This window comes from Hibiscus syriacus, unplaced genomic scaffold (genome assembly GCF_006381635.1).
Source record: "Hibiscus syriacus cultivar Baekdansim isolate YM2019G1 unplaced genomic scaffold, ASM638163v2 tig00110328_pilon, whole genome shotgun sequence".
In the NCBI taxonomy this organism is placed as follows: Eukaryota; Viridiplantae; Streptophyta; class Magnoliopsida; order Malvales; family Malvaceae; genus Hibiscus; species Hibiscus syriacus.
The window spans coordinates 2780573-2797863 of record NW_024062685.1 but is presented as its reverse complement, the minus strand read 5'-3'; positions in this window follow the sequence as shown (position 1 = coordinate 2797863).

Sequence of the window (17291 nt, the reverse complement as noted above, 5' to 3'; positions counted from 1 at the left end):
ATTAGTTTGTTAGTTTAAGTTATATTATATTAGTTTATTAGTTTAAGTTATATATTATATTATATAAAAATTAGTTAATTAGTTTCTTAGTTTAAGTTATTAAATATAAAAAATATTAATTAATTTGTTAGTGTCTTTAAACGTATATTAGGTTGTTCGTTGAAGTTGAAGTTATATTATAAAAAAATTAATTAGTGCTTAATTAGTTTGTTATTTTAACTAAGTTATATTATAATAAAGAAATAGTTTATTAGTTTAAGGTATATTAATATATTAGATTATATAAAATTAATTTGTGGGAGCTATTGTTGTTTAAATAAATATTTTGTTTACACATACATGACATTATTTCACAATATTTGCCCACGTACAGATTGATTCGAAAAAAGAAACAAGGCAGGAAAAAAAAAGTAAAGGAAGAAGGCATAAAGACGTGAGTAATTTATTATTTTTTGTTGTCCATTTTTTTGTTGTTGTGTATGTGTAAATTAGTTAGTTAGTAAGTTTATATTAGATTATATAAACTAATTTGTGCGAGATAATTTCCGTTTTAAAAAAATATTGTGTTTAAAAATATTTATTGTTGTTTTAAAAATAGTTTGTTTAATTTACATTGTATGTGTATATTAGTAAGAAGTAAAAATTAATTGAATGAAATAATCCGGACAACGCATTATCTCGCGAAATAATTATTTCGAGAACATTATATCGACAGTTTTGCCTAACAAATTTGTTTGATATTTTTAAAAAATAAAAAATATTATCAAACTAATCATTATTATTAGTAATAATTACTAAATGATTAGTATCAAATCAAAATCATTAAATATTTATAATAAATAATTATTAGTGATTATGACTAAATCATATTATTATTAAATCATTAAATATCAAATCATTAGATTAATAGTAATTATCAAATCATTATTAGGTTTATTAGTAAGCAATCAATCAAGTTAAATAATAAATTTTATTTGATCATTAATATAATAGTATATTATATTATATTTAATAATTTATGAAATTATCTTATCTAATTTTTTAATCTAAATTAATTTTTTTTTATTTGTAGAGAAAATGAGCAGCAACTTTTTCACGATTGTCCATTATAATGGACAGATTATAGAAAATGAGGTCGGAGTAGTTTTTCAGTCTGAAAAACCAATAAATATGATGTTCAAAAAAGACATCACATTTATAGAAAATGAAGCATAAGATAGAAAGAAAAATTCGAGCTGCAGTTGATGGTTTGAGGTATAGGTTTATGATATGCTCTAACCCAGTCAGATATGCTGCAGTTCCACTTGAAGAAGATGATGATATTGGAACCATGGTTGGATTACATGAGTCAACCAATATAGCAGTTATTGAATTATTTGTTGATGTGCGTAACATATGTGATGTTCCTGGGTCATCAAGAGGTGTGGCTCAAAATCCATCTGAAATGGCTTTATATAGTCAGTTTGAGGAGCCGACATACAGGTTCCCGAACAGTTTTATGGCACTATTGGAAAGTGTAAATGAAGTCGGGGGGACATCTACAGCAGCAGAGTATGAGACGAGAAACATACCGGAATTGGTTGTTGATAATGACGCTGAAAATCGATGGGGAGAAATTCATGATGATTCAAGCGAAGATGAAGAAACTGAAGAACCCGTTTTGGGCGGCGACGAAAATATTTTTGGTGGAGGTACAATTGATGAAGTTCCGACACCGTATGAAGCTACTCCTCACATGTACGAGATAGATTATGATGCAATGAGGGCACCTAAATTCCCAGACATGCCACATTTACCTTCGTACCAAATGACTGAATCATTCGATAATTCTAGTGAATTTTCAGTTGGGGTGCAATTCAGAGGAAAAAATAAAGCTACGCTGGTGATTAAAGAGTACTGCATCAAATGCCATGTTGCAGAGTCCAACCAGAAAACCCTATACGCAAAGTGTGTAAAATATGGCCCAGAGTGCAAGTGGAAGATCAGAGTGTCAAAAAATCAAAGGCACGATGTTTGGGTCATCACGAGGTACAATGGTTCGCACACATGTTTGCGAAACTCCATCGAACAAGACCACCGACTATTGGACTCCGATGTAATATGTGAATACGTGAAGGCGATGGTTGAAAAGGATCCAAGGATATCTTGTTCAGTGTTAGCTGCATCTATTCGAAGCCAATTTGGATATCAAGTAAAATATGGCAAGGTGTGGAATGCGAAAATGAAGGCAATGAAGTTGACGTATGGAGATTGGGATACATCGTACAATGAGCTACCACATTTGCTACAAGCAATGAAGCGATTTATCCTAGGAACTATAGTGAAGTCTCAAACCATGCCCGCATATGACGAAGAAGGTCAACTTCTGCCAGGGAAGAAAATATTTCATAGACTATTTTGGGCATTCAAGGCATGTATTGAAGGATTTCCATTTTGCAAACGTATGATCCAAGTAGATGGTACGTGGTTGTATGGTCAATATAGGCATGTACTTTTGATGGCAGTTGCTCAAGATGGTGAGCGAAATATCTTCCCAATTGCATTCGCCATTGTTGAGGGAGAGACAACAGAGGCTTGGGATTTCTTTCTGACCAATCTACGTCAATATGTCGTTCGTGAAGATGGAGTTTGCTTGATATCCGATAGAGGAACGGGTATTTTGGCGGCAATTGAACAACCAGGAAGTCGTTGGATACCTTCGTATGCATATCCGACATTTTGTATCCGTCATATTGGCAAGAATAGTATCGACCAGTTTCATAACGCACATATTCGTAGCGAGATAGTCAGCATGGGTAAGTTTTATTTTCAATATTTGTGTATTTTTTACGTGGTTTTTTTAAGTGCGGTTTAACACAATATATTATGGAACAGGATACGAACTACGTCGACCAAATTTTGACAAGAGATTGGAGAATTTGAAGGTATTTTACGATGATCAGCGTGTTTGGAAGTGGGCTTCAAAAATACCGCGGGAAAAATGGTCGCAAGCATACGATGAAGGTCGGAGATACGGACATATGACCACAAACCTTATTGAGGCCATTAATTCGGTACTAAAAGGTACACGCCATCTCCCAATAGCGAGTGTGGTGAAAGAGACGTACTTTAGACTGGGTAAAGTTTGGTCGGACAAAGGCAAGGAAATTGAGAGTCTCATAAATAGAGGTAAAACTTGGGCTCCTACAGTGGTGGAATCAATGGAAGCAAATGAGCGATTGGCAATATCAATGGTTGTTCATAATTTCGACCGAGTTGGTCATACTTTTGTCGTGTCGTGCATACGTCGTAACGTCGGAGGAGAAGACCAAACATTTAGAGTTGATTTACGACACAAATGGTGTGATTGTGGTCGTTTTCAGGCATGGAAATATCCATGTGCTCATGCAGTCGCTGCATGTATGTATGCTGGTGTAAGCGCATACACTTATGTTGATGAATGCTTCCACCTACGTAGGATATTAAATGTCTACAGCTATGTGTTCAGACAGATCCCGAATGAATCATATTGGCCCAAAAAGGATCATGATGAATGGCTACCAAATCCAATGCTTCGCAGAAGTCCAAAGGGTCGACCTGAGTCCACTCGAATTCATACCAGTATGGATTTTCATGCTATAGAGAGAGGTCAAGCAAAGAGATGCGGATTATGTAGGGGTGAAGGCCATTCAAAAAACAATTGTCCTAATTTACCAAGATATAGGCCTCATCATTAGTAATCATATATGTATTTCTATGTATTTATTAATCATTATAAAAATGATTTAATAATGATTTAAATATTTAATGATTTGATGATTTAGTAATGATTGATAATAATCATTATAGTAATGATTTGATAATAATCATTATAATAATGATTTAGTAATAATCATTATAAAAATGATTTAATAATGATTTAAATATTTAATGATTTGTTGATTTAGTAATGATTTGATAATAATCATTATAGTAATGATTTGATAATAATCATTATAATAATGATTTAGTAATAATCATTATAAAAATGATTTAATAATGATTTAAATATTTAATGATTTGATGATTTAGTAATGATTTGATAATAATCATTATAGTAATGATTTGATAATAATCATTATAATAATAATTTAGTAATAATCATTATAAAAATGATTTAATAATGATTTAAATATTTAATGATTTGATGATTTAGTAATGATTTGATAATAATCATTATAATAATGATTTTATAATAATTATTTGTTATTATTTAGTAATTATTTATAATAATGATTTATAATAATGATTTAATACTAACAAATGAGTGTACAAGTGTGGATTACTGAGTTTAAATTTATACATAGTCGAATTTATTAATGATTTAAAATAGTTGATTTACTAAATATTTAATTATTTGATACTAGTAATGATTTGATAATAAAAATCATTGTTAAGGTTAAAAAAAGTAGTCTAATTTCAATAAATAATTTGTAATAAATAGCAAACGAGTTTACAATTGTTGTCGATGTCGGGGTGTTGTTGAATGATAATGTCGGGGCGGACGTCTGATACGTTGTGGCCGTTGTGGCTCAGGAGTATTATACCCATCCCCCTCATTCATTGGGGGTATTTGAACTGTCATGTGTTCAAAGTCATACGTCGACGAAAACGTAGGAGAATAGATGGGTGCCTCAGGTTGCACAAACTCTGGTATGTATGCCGGGCCAGTAGAATCATCAACTGCGTGATGCAACGATTGTGGTGCGCTATTATCCACATCGGTCATTTCCGCTTCAGTTTGTAGAGATGAACTCCCACTCCCACTCGGTAGAGAGTATTCAGCTTTACCAAATCTTTTCTTAAACCTCAAAAATTGTCGCCTCTCTACTATTGTTGTGAGGAACGGCTTTCCATTATCCAAAAAATAAGCAAGGTAAGCCGAAGTCTCAAAATTAAAGTCGTCGTCTTGAATGGCGTCAAGAGTTGGCATGAATGAAGCCCTATTGTTCCAAGCATTAATGTAGGTTACATGCTTCTCAACCCAATTAACGCTTTCTTTACGACGACCATCAAATCTGTGCAGGTCGTCATGCGTCTCAACCCAATTCACTGGACGACGACCATCTAAGTTTTGGAGGAGGTCATGGGCCCATGGACTCCGCGGAATAGGTTGGTGGAAGTGGAATTGCCTCAGCACTCTATCCCCAAATTGGATCTCAACAAAAGCAAAATTGATCAATGGTGTAATAGCACACCAATATTGAAACCCATCTAAAATATCGTGCGGTATCAACGCAAATAATTCTTCATTCATGTATGGTCTCCAATTAAACTGTAAAATTACAAAAACAATAAAATTTATTTAAATCAAATAATATAGTTAATTTAAATAATAATTAAAAAAATACAAATTATGCATACCTCCTTTTTGGCCTTAATGTCGATCTTCAACCTGAACTCTTTAATGTTGTTGTGCACCAACCCTGTGCCTTCAATTTTATGCCTCCATCTGTATATCAATCAAAACAAAAATAGAGACATTTTGTTCAATAATTTTAATCAAAATAAATATTTTTTAATTAATATTTTATATTAAAATAGAGGATTCATATTACCTTCCGGCAAGTGGAAAGTCAACCGCAGTCCGACTAATCGGTGTCAAAAACGGAAGTCTATGCCAAGCCCATGATTGTAGCAGCAACAGACATCCACCGATTTCTACTGTATTATTATCATTCACGACTAATGACGCCTTGCACATCTCACGATACAAGTACGCCAATATCGCCGAACCCCAACTATATTGCCTACAATTCTCAAAATTTGTTAAAAAAAGAAGATACTGAGTGTGAACATAACTACCGGATTTATCAGGCATCAAAATTCCCCCAATCAATTGTAATATATATGCTCGTGTTGCATATATAATTTCGTGCTCCGTACTATTTGATTGAAGTTGAAATTCATTCTTCAACCATGACAACCTCACCCGCCACCCTTTACACTCTGGTGGTACGGGCGCTTTCCCAAGAAACAAGTTGCAAAGTTGTTCCACCTTATTAAACTCATGTGACATTACCACCGGCATCCCATTAGTTTGGACCCCGAGTTGCATTGCCACATCCTCCAAAGTTATCGTGCATTCGCCACACGGCAAATGAAACGTGTGCGTTTCTGGTCTCCAACGTTCAATCAACGCACTGATCAAACCTGGGACCAACTTGTAATCTCGCACAAATGTTATATACCAAAATCCAACCTCTTGCAAATTTTCTTCTATTAGTGGGTGTGGCTTGGGCACTTTATGTAGTCGAAGACGAAGGACTCGCTGCTCGTCCTCCTACAATTAAATATTTCAAAAAATTATCACAATCATAAAATAATATTCAAATATTTATTAATTATAATTCATTAAACAAATATTTTATTCACCATTATTCCCAAATGACTTGAAATATGTTCATTGTCAAGCCTCAACAGTGGAATTTGGTCAGCCATTAGAATGAATCTGTAAAAACAATTAAACAACAATATTTAAAAAATCATTTAATATAATCTAATATAAACTAACTAACTAATTTACAACACTAAACTTTAATATAATAACTTATAATATAATAAACTAATAAACTAACAAACTAAACTTTTTAAAATATAAGTTAAACGTAAACGCTAAACCCTTAAACAACTAATAAAATATTCTTTTATATAACTAAAACTAACTAATAAACTATTTTTTCATTATAATATACTACTAATAAACTTACTAACTAATTTTTTATATAATATAAATTCAACAAACAAATATAACTTAACTATTTAACTAACACAAACTAATTAAATAATTTTTTTTATATAACTAACTATTAACAATACAAACTAATTAATTATTTTTTAACTATATAACTATCAAACATATACTAATTAAATAATTTTTAATTTATGTATACTATAACTTAAACTAACAATCATATAACCCTAAACTAACAAACTAATTAACTGCTTTTTGTTTAACCCTAAACCCTAAACTAACAAATTAAACATTTATAATAATAAACTAATTTAAATATAAAAAAATTTACCTTATCTCCCTTTCTTCTTCTTACTTTCCTTTCTCCCTTTCTTTCTTTCCTTTCTCCCTTTCTTTCTTTCTTTCTCGGCTGCAATCTCTTCTCCCTTTCTTTCTTTCTTTTATAACCGGCTGCCTCAATTATTTCACCAATTGTACAATTGCAGCTATGATATCATCAGCTGATTTCACGCGTTCAATTATTGTACCAATAATCAAATGGTTCACATGCCTCAAATGGTTCACATGCATGCATTGGGAGGTGTAGGCATGCAGCGGGGAGCACGCGAAGGAATCTATATGCATGCATTGGGAGGTGTAGGCATGCAGCGGGGAGCACGTGAAGGAATCTATGTGGCTGTGCATGTGCATGGATGATGGGAATGGCGCCGGGACTACATGGCGACTTACAAGGTCGCCGGGACTACATGGCGACCTACAAGGTCGCCGGGACTACATGGCGACCTACAAGGTCGCCTAGGCTGCATGGCGACCTCTCTATTCCTGCATGCTCCCATTGGCTCGTATGGCTCGTATATGGCTCGTTGCATGCTCCCCATTGGCTCTCTATTCCTGCATGCTCCCCATTGGCTCGTATATGGCTCGTTGCATGCTCCCCATGGCTCGTATATGGCTCGTTGCATGCTCCCCATTGGCTCTCTATTCCTGCATGCTCCCCATTGGCTCGTATGGCTCGTTGCATGCTCCCCATTGGCTCGTATGACTCGTATATGGCTCGTATGTCACCCTCGTATGTCACCCCGTATGTCGCCTGGATTGCATGGCGTCCTCCAAGGTCGCCTGGATTGCATGGCGTCCTATGGTATCACTGTTGAATTCACCCCATTCCAACAATTAATCTAGGATGTGCACCATATCGTGAAAAAAAAAAATTCAAGAACATTATCTCGTGAATTCACCCGATTAAAATTATTTCCAGTCTTCTTCTTTATTTTATAGTATTTTTATCTCTACTCTAAAGATGAAACAATAATTCATCTTCAGCACTATCTCTACATTATTACTCACTCTACTTTATTAATAATATTTAACTATTATAATATTGATTTTGCAAATATAAAATAAAACATATACATTTCTAATTAATATCAAGATAAAAAACATAAATAAAATATTCATAAAAAATATTGTGAAAATAAAAATAAATAAGAAAATTATGATTCATAATAATAATGTGAAAAAAACATAAATTGCATAATTATATATTTTAATTCTCCAAAATAAAATATTCATTCCACAAATTAAAAAAAAAAATAAAATAACAAAAGAAAGTAAAAAAATTAAAAAATAAAATCAAAAATCAGACTCTACTCTAGAGATGGGCTACATAGTTGCGTTACATATAGAGTATCACTGTAGCATCTTCACATTCCAGACTCTACTCTAGAGATGGACTGGAGTTGAAATTCATCTCCAAAGTGGAGATTTTCTCTACTTTGGAGATGCCCTAAAAAAATCTACTCACCCGAATATAAAAAATACATCCCAATTTTTTTAGGGTAAATTATATCGGTAATCACTTAACTATTGTCAGATTTTATTTTGACTATCGACATTTCGATTTAATCAATCAGACAATTCAACTATTTAAAAGCTTCAATAAAGACACTTGCCGTTAACATTTAACGGAGTAAGTGACATGACAATTAAAACATGTTTTATAATTACATAATCAGTTCTTGCTACTTATATATCCTTTCAATTTGATCTTAATAAATTAAAATAAATTTAACCATCGAATCAAGAGATATCACATTTTATCATTATATTGGAGGATTAAATTTATTTTAATTTATTTTTAATTTAATAAATTTATTTTGCTTCAATCAGATGGTGAAATCCATGCATAAGGGAGCAAAAGGGAATCTAACCAAAGACCCATAAGCAAAAAAGAAACGTCAAACCATTGAGTCTAGACAACCATTTGTTATACTTTAAACAACAAGTAATATATATCTTGTATTTTAATATGTAAATACTTTGCTCAAAATTAATAATATATTATATATTTTAAATTTTAAAAATATATTTTATTTTGTCTAATTTATTAAAATATTTTATTTTTATTTTAATATTAAAATATATGTTTTAATATTATTTTAAATTAAAAGTATATTTTATTCTTATTTTAAATTAAAAATATATTTTATTCTTATCTTAATTTAAAATATATTTACTTAAAATATATTTTATTTTTAAGTTGAAATATGTTTTGGAGTTAAGATATTTAAAAAATATATTCTTAAAAGTTAAAATAATAATAAAATATTTTTTAATTTAAAATAAGAATAAAATATATGTTAAGTGAAGATAAGAAAAATATATAAATTTATATATTAAAATAATAATAAAATATTTAAATATATTTTTAAGTTAAAATATTTTTTGAAAAATGTTGTTTTAAAAAATAAAGATAAGAATAAAATCTATTTTTAAGTGTAGATAAACACAAAAATATATATTTATACATTAAAATAAAAATAAAATATATTTGGTAAGTTAAAAAAATAAAATATATTTGAGTAAAACATTTATATACTAAGGTACAAGATAGATATTATTTGTTATCTAAATTATAGACAAATGATTCCCTTGGCTCAATGGTTTGCCATTTGTCACTAATAACATATGATATCTCATGATTCGGGGGTTAAATTTATTTTAATTCATTAAAATTAGGACCAAATTAAAAGAATATATAAGTAACATACCCTAATTGCATAATTATATAAAAATATTTTAACTACCATGTCACCTACTCCATTAAATGTTAACAGAATGTGGCTTGGTTGAAGCATTTAAATGGGTGGATGATTTGATTGATTAAATCGAAACGTCGATAGTCAAAATGAAATCTAACAATAGTTAAATGGTCGACAGTGTAGTTTACCCTTTTTTTAAATTCATCTTTTAAATTTCGTTCTTTCAAGGCTTAATACTCAAATAAGTGTCCAAACTATACTCTATTCTTGAATATATGGCTAAATTATTTTTTGACCCATCTAGGTACTTAACGTTACAAACATTACCCATTTAGGAGCCCGGGCCGTCAACGACATTAATTTTCCATGTTAAGTGACACGTGTCATAATTTGGTGATTTTGAAATTTATTTTTTAAAAAATATTATTATATTTATATAAAAAACCCTAATTTCTCTTAAATTATTTAAAAAAGCCCAAAATACCTAAAATCCCCTATCCTTAACCCGTCGTCACCGCCCTTTTCGATCACGACCACTGTCGCCGACGTAGTTCGTGTCATCCTCCTAGTCATATGTTGTCGTAGTTGTCATCGATTGACTGTCGAGATCGCGTAGGAACACGATTTTCATCATAGGGTTTGCGGGGTATAAAACTGTGATTCGTTGTCAATAGGTCATGATTTCATGGAGGTTTTGGTTGTCAGGGGGAGTAGAGGTCGGGTAGAGCTTCGTCGAAGGAAAAAAGGAGATGATCGACGTGGGTTTAGGGGTTGAAATGAATGTTTTCAAAGTTTTGGGGTTATTTCAAAATGTTTATATTTTTCTTTAAAAACATATATAATTTTATTTTTTTAAAATTATCATATTGTGACATGTATCGCTTAATGGGAAAATTAACGTCGTTGATCGGGAAATTATCTTGGGAAAATCCCTTAGGGTGTGAAGAATTGTTTCTTGAGGAGCCCCACACGAAGGATACGAGGCATCATTGGAGAGGCAACGACGGACACACTCAGAGTTCATCATCAACCGTTTATGGGTCAAAAGCTAAATAAATAAACGAAGCCGCTGAGGAAACGGAAGGGTCCAAATGAATTTCCAGTAATCATTGACTTCATTCCAAGAGGCATTACAAAGAAAATTATAGGCCGATTTGAGTTCAAAATTATGATGACTTGTCCAACGCCAAGCTAAGGAGTCACAACCATCATCATTGTCGGGATCTTTGACATTTATAACATGGTCAAGTGCTTGAGGAGTCAGTAAAGAGGCAAGAGATGATTCGTCCCAAGTACCATTCGAAGAAGTTAAATTGTGCTACAAAAGTGTGTCATCAACATTATTCGAATCAATTACATAAGGCCGCAGAGCACTAAAGTTTGGAATCAAAATATCATCCCAAAAACTAGTGGAAGTTCCATTCCTAATAGACCAAAAGAGGCAAGGCAGCAAGGAAGACCACACATTTGAAAGACTGTGCCAAAGGGGTAAGCAGATCGCACACCTAATCAAAGAAGGGCATTCTTAAAAAATATGGTACGTGTGTCGAAGAATTTAGATCCAAAAGGAATCCGACTTGTGATAATGGCATACCCAGTTTTGAATAATAAAGTCGTGTTATGCTCATGAACACGAATCAGGTCGAGACCTCCACGGTCTCAGGGTTGAGTTATCGCCCCTAATTAATTAGTGAAATCTTGCTGGTAGAAGCAGAGGAGCTCCAAATAAAACGTCAGATGTACTTTTCAATGTCCGAACAGATCCACTTAGGTAAAACCATGGTTTGCATGAAGTAAGTTGGGATTACACAGAGAATCGATTTGGCGAGCGTTATACGGTAAACCATAGAGAGGGATTGAGCAGTACATCCAGATAACTTATTATTAATTATATCTACTATAAAAGATGTAGAGAATTAAACGAGTAATTTCCCTATAAACAGATTAGTGAGAATGCGAAATAAAAGCGGAAAAATAATCCGAAATTGATAACGGAGTTCGACCAATTATAGGTATTTACAAAACACTCACAACTCATAAGAAAACTCATAAGAAAACTCTCTATGTCTCCAGACTGCTGCAGATATTTTACTAAAGAGAGAAAAATTACAGGTGTTTACAAAACACTCACAACTCATAAGAAAACTCTCTAAACTCTTTAGTATTAGGAGAAAGAAATGATTTGGGATGTTTTTGAAGGTAAATGGGTTAGGATATTTATAGTTGAAGCTTAAGGACTAATCTTGTAAATACCCTAAAATATAGGGACTAAATTTGCAATTATCCCATTACTATTTTTCAACACAAATATGACAAACTTTGAAACCATACACCATTCGGTGCCAAACTTTAAACCATTCACCGAATGGTGCAACCATTATTGACTTTTAACAATCTCCCACTTGAAGACTGATTTTAATCTGTCTTCACACCTCGATTAATGCAGCAACATTTATGGTATTGTTACTCTAGCATGCCAACTGAAGCTGAACACAACTTCAGTTTGTCTGTAGTCACCGTCTTTGTTAACATGTCTGTCGGATTTTGAGCTCCACTAATCTTTTCAAGTTTCAAAATTTCAGCTTCCAGAAGAGACCAGATAAAATGATATCGCAATTGTATATGCTTCGTCATGGAATGAAAAGACGGATTCTTCGCTAGATGGATAACACTTTGACTATCGTAATACAAGACATTGTTTTCTTGTTTCTTGCCTAACTCTTCCAAGAAACTTTGGAGCCAAACCATCTCCTTGCTGGCTTCCGTAACAGCGACATATTCTGCTTCGGTTGTGGAGAGAGCAACTATCTTCTGTAGTTGAGAAACCCAACCCACTGAGGTATCTCCTAAAGTATAGACATACCCTGTAGTGCTTCTTCTAATGTCAACATTTCCGGCTAAGTCAGCATCTACATAGCCTGTCAGTATCGTATCTCCACCTTTGAAACAAAGTGCTTTGTTTGTGGTACCCCGCAGATATCTAAGGATCCATTTGACTGCTTCCCAGTATACATTGCCCGGATTATTCATGTACCTGCTAACAACTCCCACTGCTTGAGCAATATCTGGTTTAGTACAAACCATTGTGTCAAAATGATTTTGTTCCTTAGGGGGAGCGAGATTTTAAAAACCGCGTCATTTTTTAATTTCCATCTTAATTGATTTTAATTAAAAACAATGCGATTTTAGAAAACTTCTCATTTCGAAAAATTGGAAATTCCTTTACAATAAAAAAACATACGGTTCGAGTAGTCGCCACTAATCTTTAATTAGGGTGTGATTGGGCACCCAAAACGTTGTCATTTTAAATAAAAATTAATTTTAATTAAAAAAATAAATTGAGGTCTACGTTACCAGAAAATGAGTTCGGGAGTCGGTTACGTATGGGGAAGGATTAACACCCCCACGACGCCCTAAATCAGTACCTAGTCGATTAATTAATGTCTTTGCAACAAAATTCACAAATTCGAATTTAACTTGGTTTATGATCCCTCAAAACAAAATGTGAATTTTACAACATTCAAAAGCAACTAAATAGGTTAAATTAAAATTACCAAACCATTAGAAAGATAAAGAATATTAAATTATTTAAAATATTGAGACCAGATCTTTAGGTGAGTTCTAACGATCTTTTCTTGAAAAATTTAAATAATTGAATATTTCATTTTCTTTCGTTCCCAAATTTTAAGGTGAATAATCAATTCTTTTGGTGGCACTGATGGGATACACTTGTAATTTAAAATCGTCTAAAACAACTTTCTAGTAAGTTAAGAGAAACCATTCAAACAATTTCAAATTAAAAGAGTATTACCTTTAATCTAACTATGTAATTATAAGTCGAGTTATGCGCGTGAGGATAACATGCATAAATTAATAGAAATAATCATCCAATTAACAATAATATATACAAAATATTCCTACAATGCGACACTTCAATATAAAAATTATATACATATTTTATAACTAAAAAAATATATACTATATTCATAGTAATATTTAATGAACAAATATGACTTCAACATAACAAATAAAACCCTAACACAACAAATTATAAATTTTAGAAAATAATTATGTTTATTTAAATAAGGACCAAATCATATTAACCCAAACATTAATACCTTAAATATAAACAAAACAATTGGAATGGGCTAACACAAGAATAAACCAAAACAAATCAACATGACTAAACAGTAACATGCAAGAACTTAAGGCTCAAATGTCTACAAAACTAAAATAAGTACATTACCACTCAGGACTGGAATTAAATACGGGTAACACATGGAGAAAAAATTACAAACATGCAAACGTTGATTTATGGACTAAGTTAAAATGCACATAAAATATGAAGATAAAATTAAAAAGTGCAGGAAATATGAATTTAGGACTAGAGTGCATTAAATAAAAAACAAGCATTACTCCCTCAGCAATAATTCCACGTAAACCGACTATCCAAAATGCTGCCGTTTTGGTACATGCATATATACCCTGATTTGGGTAAGAAAGAAACCCTAAGCCATTTGTTTCACCCCCTTTCAATATCTTCAGTCATTCTCTCTAACCCTCTCCCCTCTCTTTTCGACTCACAGGCAAGACCTCAAAAACCAATAAACCCAACACCGGTCACCGTATGTTCCAAATACCGCCACCTGATGAGGCTCTACTAACTCTTAAAGGAACCGAATGCTTCCCCTTAGATCTTTATGTCCTTTGACTAAACCCCAAAATGCCTTACTCTTACCTTTAATCGAAACCCACAAGCTTTTAAAGCATCCCCAACCACCGTGGTCCTCTAATGTTCAAGGCCTTCGACGACAACTTCTAGATCTCGACGAGAACCCCTATAACGCAAGGTAAAACAATGCTACCCCTTCCCTTTTATTCTATTTTTGGGTTTTTGCATTTATACTTGAAAATTATTAAATCGAAATAAAAAAATGAAACTGCAAATGATAATGAAGAAAAAATCCTTGCTAGAATTGGATTTGCTTTGCACTACTTTGATTCCCTGAAAACAAAAGAGACTTGTGTTTACATTAATCTTTGAGTAATAGAGGATACATTGTTTTGACGTGCATATACATTGGTATTTCGTTCTTTCCGCCTACTCGAATGGTTTCCCCCTGTTTTTCGAATGGTTGCTGATGAACCCCCATCTGTACTGTGTTATCTGCTTGCTCTTTTTCCTAGTTATTTTCCCCTTTTGTTTGTGCCCCTGGTTCCAACAATCCTCCCTTTTTTCGTTATAAAAGCCCCTTTTTACATCAAAAATTCCCTAGAAATATAGCAATCTCTCCTTTGCTAATGTAATTCGGTCTCTTTCTTGGTATAGAAAATGGGCACAAACGTGGGTGGCTGACAGGTGTGGGCAGCAGTGGGGAACTGAGCTGTTGGGTGTTGTGCTGGCATGGGCAGATGCTTGGGTGTTGTGGAGCGTGGTGCTCCATGCCGAAGTTGAAAATGACACCATTTTGGTTATGATGTTGCAGTGGAGCATGGGCAGCAGTTGGGGACCCGAGCCTTGTCTTGACTCGTGGTGTTGAGTTGTTGTAGCATGTGCGATGGTGGGGGGTCGAGCTACACGTGGGAGGCATGGGCAACCTGGGTCGAGTTGCTGTAACCGGGTCCAGGTCGAGCTGCTGGGCCGGGTTTGGATTTAATTACTGTTGGGCTTTGTTTGTTGGGCCTGAATCTTGAGCTTGTAATTAATTTGGTTTGTAATTGGGCTTTAAAGATGTAAATGGACTTTAGACACTTAAATTTGTATTTGGGATTGAATTTCAATTTGTCTCGATTTCCAAAATGAACATATACGGTTTTAGTCCAATTAAACACCTCAAGCTTTCAAACGCAAACTTCCATGATTTATCACTTGAATTAATTCCTCATCGAGCTCAAACATCTCCAAATTAATTCCCGATCATCTTCAAGTGAATTTAAATGGTCCGGAAAAAATTAAGGTATTACAGCTACCCCTCTTTGCTCGTTGTTATGAACACAAGAATGTAGCAAAGAAAAAAAATAACATAATTTTGTCTGACCGCAGTGTCTTTTTCCCTTCTTCAATATTCTTCTTGACTTTCGCCTCCATCTCACGTGCATAAAACCCTTTTAATCGATTTATTTCGCTTCTTCCCACCCGAGAATCTTCTATTTTCTCCCACATCTGATGATATGGTGGTTTGGTCTAGCGATCTTCTGAAAAAGCTTAAAATGGCTCGGATGACTTATCATCTTGGTGTGAAAACATCCTACCCGAAGGTCTTGCAGATGACCCAAAGGATTTATCATCTTGTTCGAAAGACTCACAAATGACCCGAAGGATTTAATCATCATGCTTGAAAGACTTATTGATGGCCCGAAAGATTTCATCATCATACTCGAAAGACTTACTGATGGATTTGCTTCACTACTCTTCGGTGAATGCTTACAAATTACCCGAAGGATTTAATCATCATGCTCGAAAGACTCACAAATGACCTGAAGGATTTAATCATCATGCTCGAAAGTCTTACTGATGGCCCGAATGATTTCATCATCATGCTCGAAAGACTTACTGATAACACTTACTGATGGATTTCTTCACTACTCTTCGGTGAAGGCTTACAAATTACCCGAATGATTTAATCATCATGCTCGAAAGACTTACTGACGGCCCTAATGACTTCATCATCATGCTCGAAAGACTTACTGATGACACTTACTTATGGATTTGCTTCACTACTCTTCGGTGAAGGCTTACAAATTACCTGAAAGATTTAATCATCATGCTCGAAAGACTTAATGATGGCCCGAATGACTTCATTATCATGCTTGAAAGACTTACTAATGGCACTTACTGATGGATTTGCTTCACTACTCTTCGGTGAAGGCTTACAAATTACCCGAAAGATTTAATCATCATGCTCGAAAGATTTACTGATGGCCCGAAGGACTTCATCATCATACTCGAAAGACTTAATGATGACTCGAAGGATTTCATCATCATGCTCGAAAGATTTATTGATGGCACTTACTAATGAAATTGCTTCACTACTCTTAGGTGAAGGCTTACAAATTACCCGAATGATTTAATCATCACGCTCGAAAGACTTACTGATGGCCCGAAGGACTTCATCATCATGTTCGAATGACTTACTGATGGATTTTCTTCACTACTCCTCGGTGAAGGCTTACAAATTACCCAAATGATTTAATCATCATGCTCAAAAGACTTACTGATGGCCCGAAGAACTTCATCATCACGCTCGAAAGACTTACTAATGGCACTTACTGATGGATTTGCTTCACTACTATTTGGTGAAGGCTTACAAATTACCCGAAGGATTTAATCATCATGCTCGAAAGACTTATTAATGGCACTTACTGATGGATTTTCTTCACTACTCTTCAGTGAATGCTTACAACTTACCCGAATGATTTAACCATCATGCTCGAACGACTTACTGATGCCCCGAAGGACTTCATCATCATGCTCAAAAGACTTACTAATGGCACTTACTGATGGATTTTCTTCACTACTCATTGGTGAAGGCTTACAA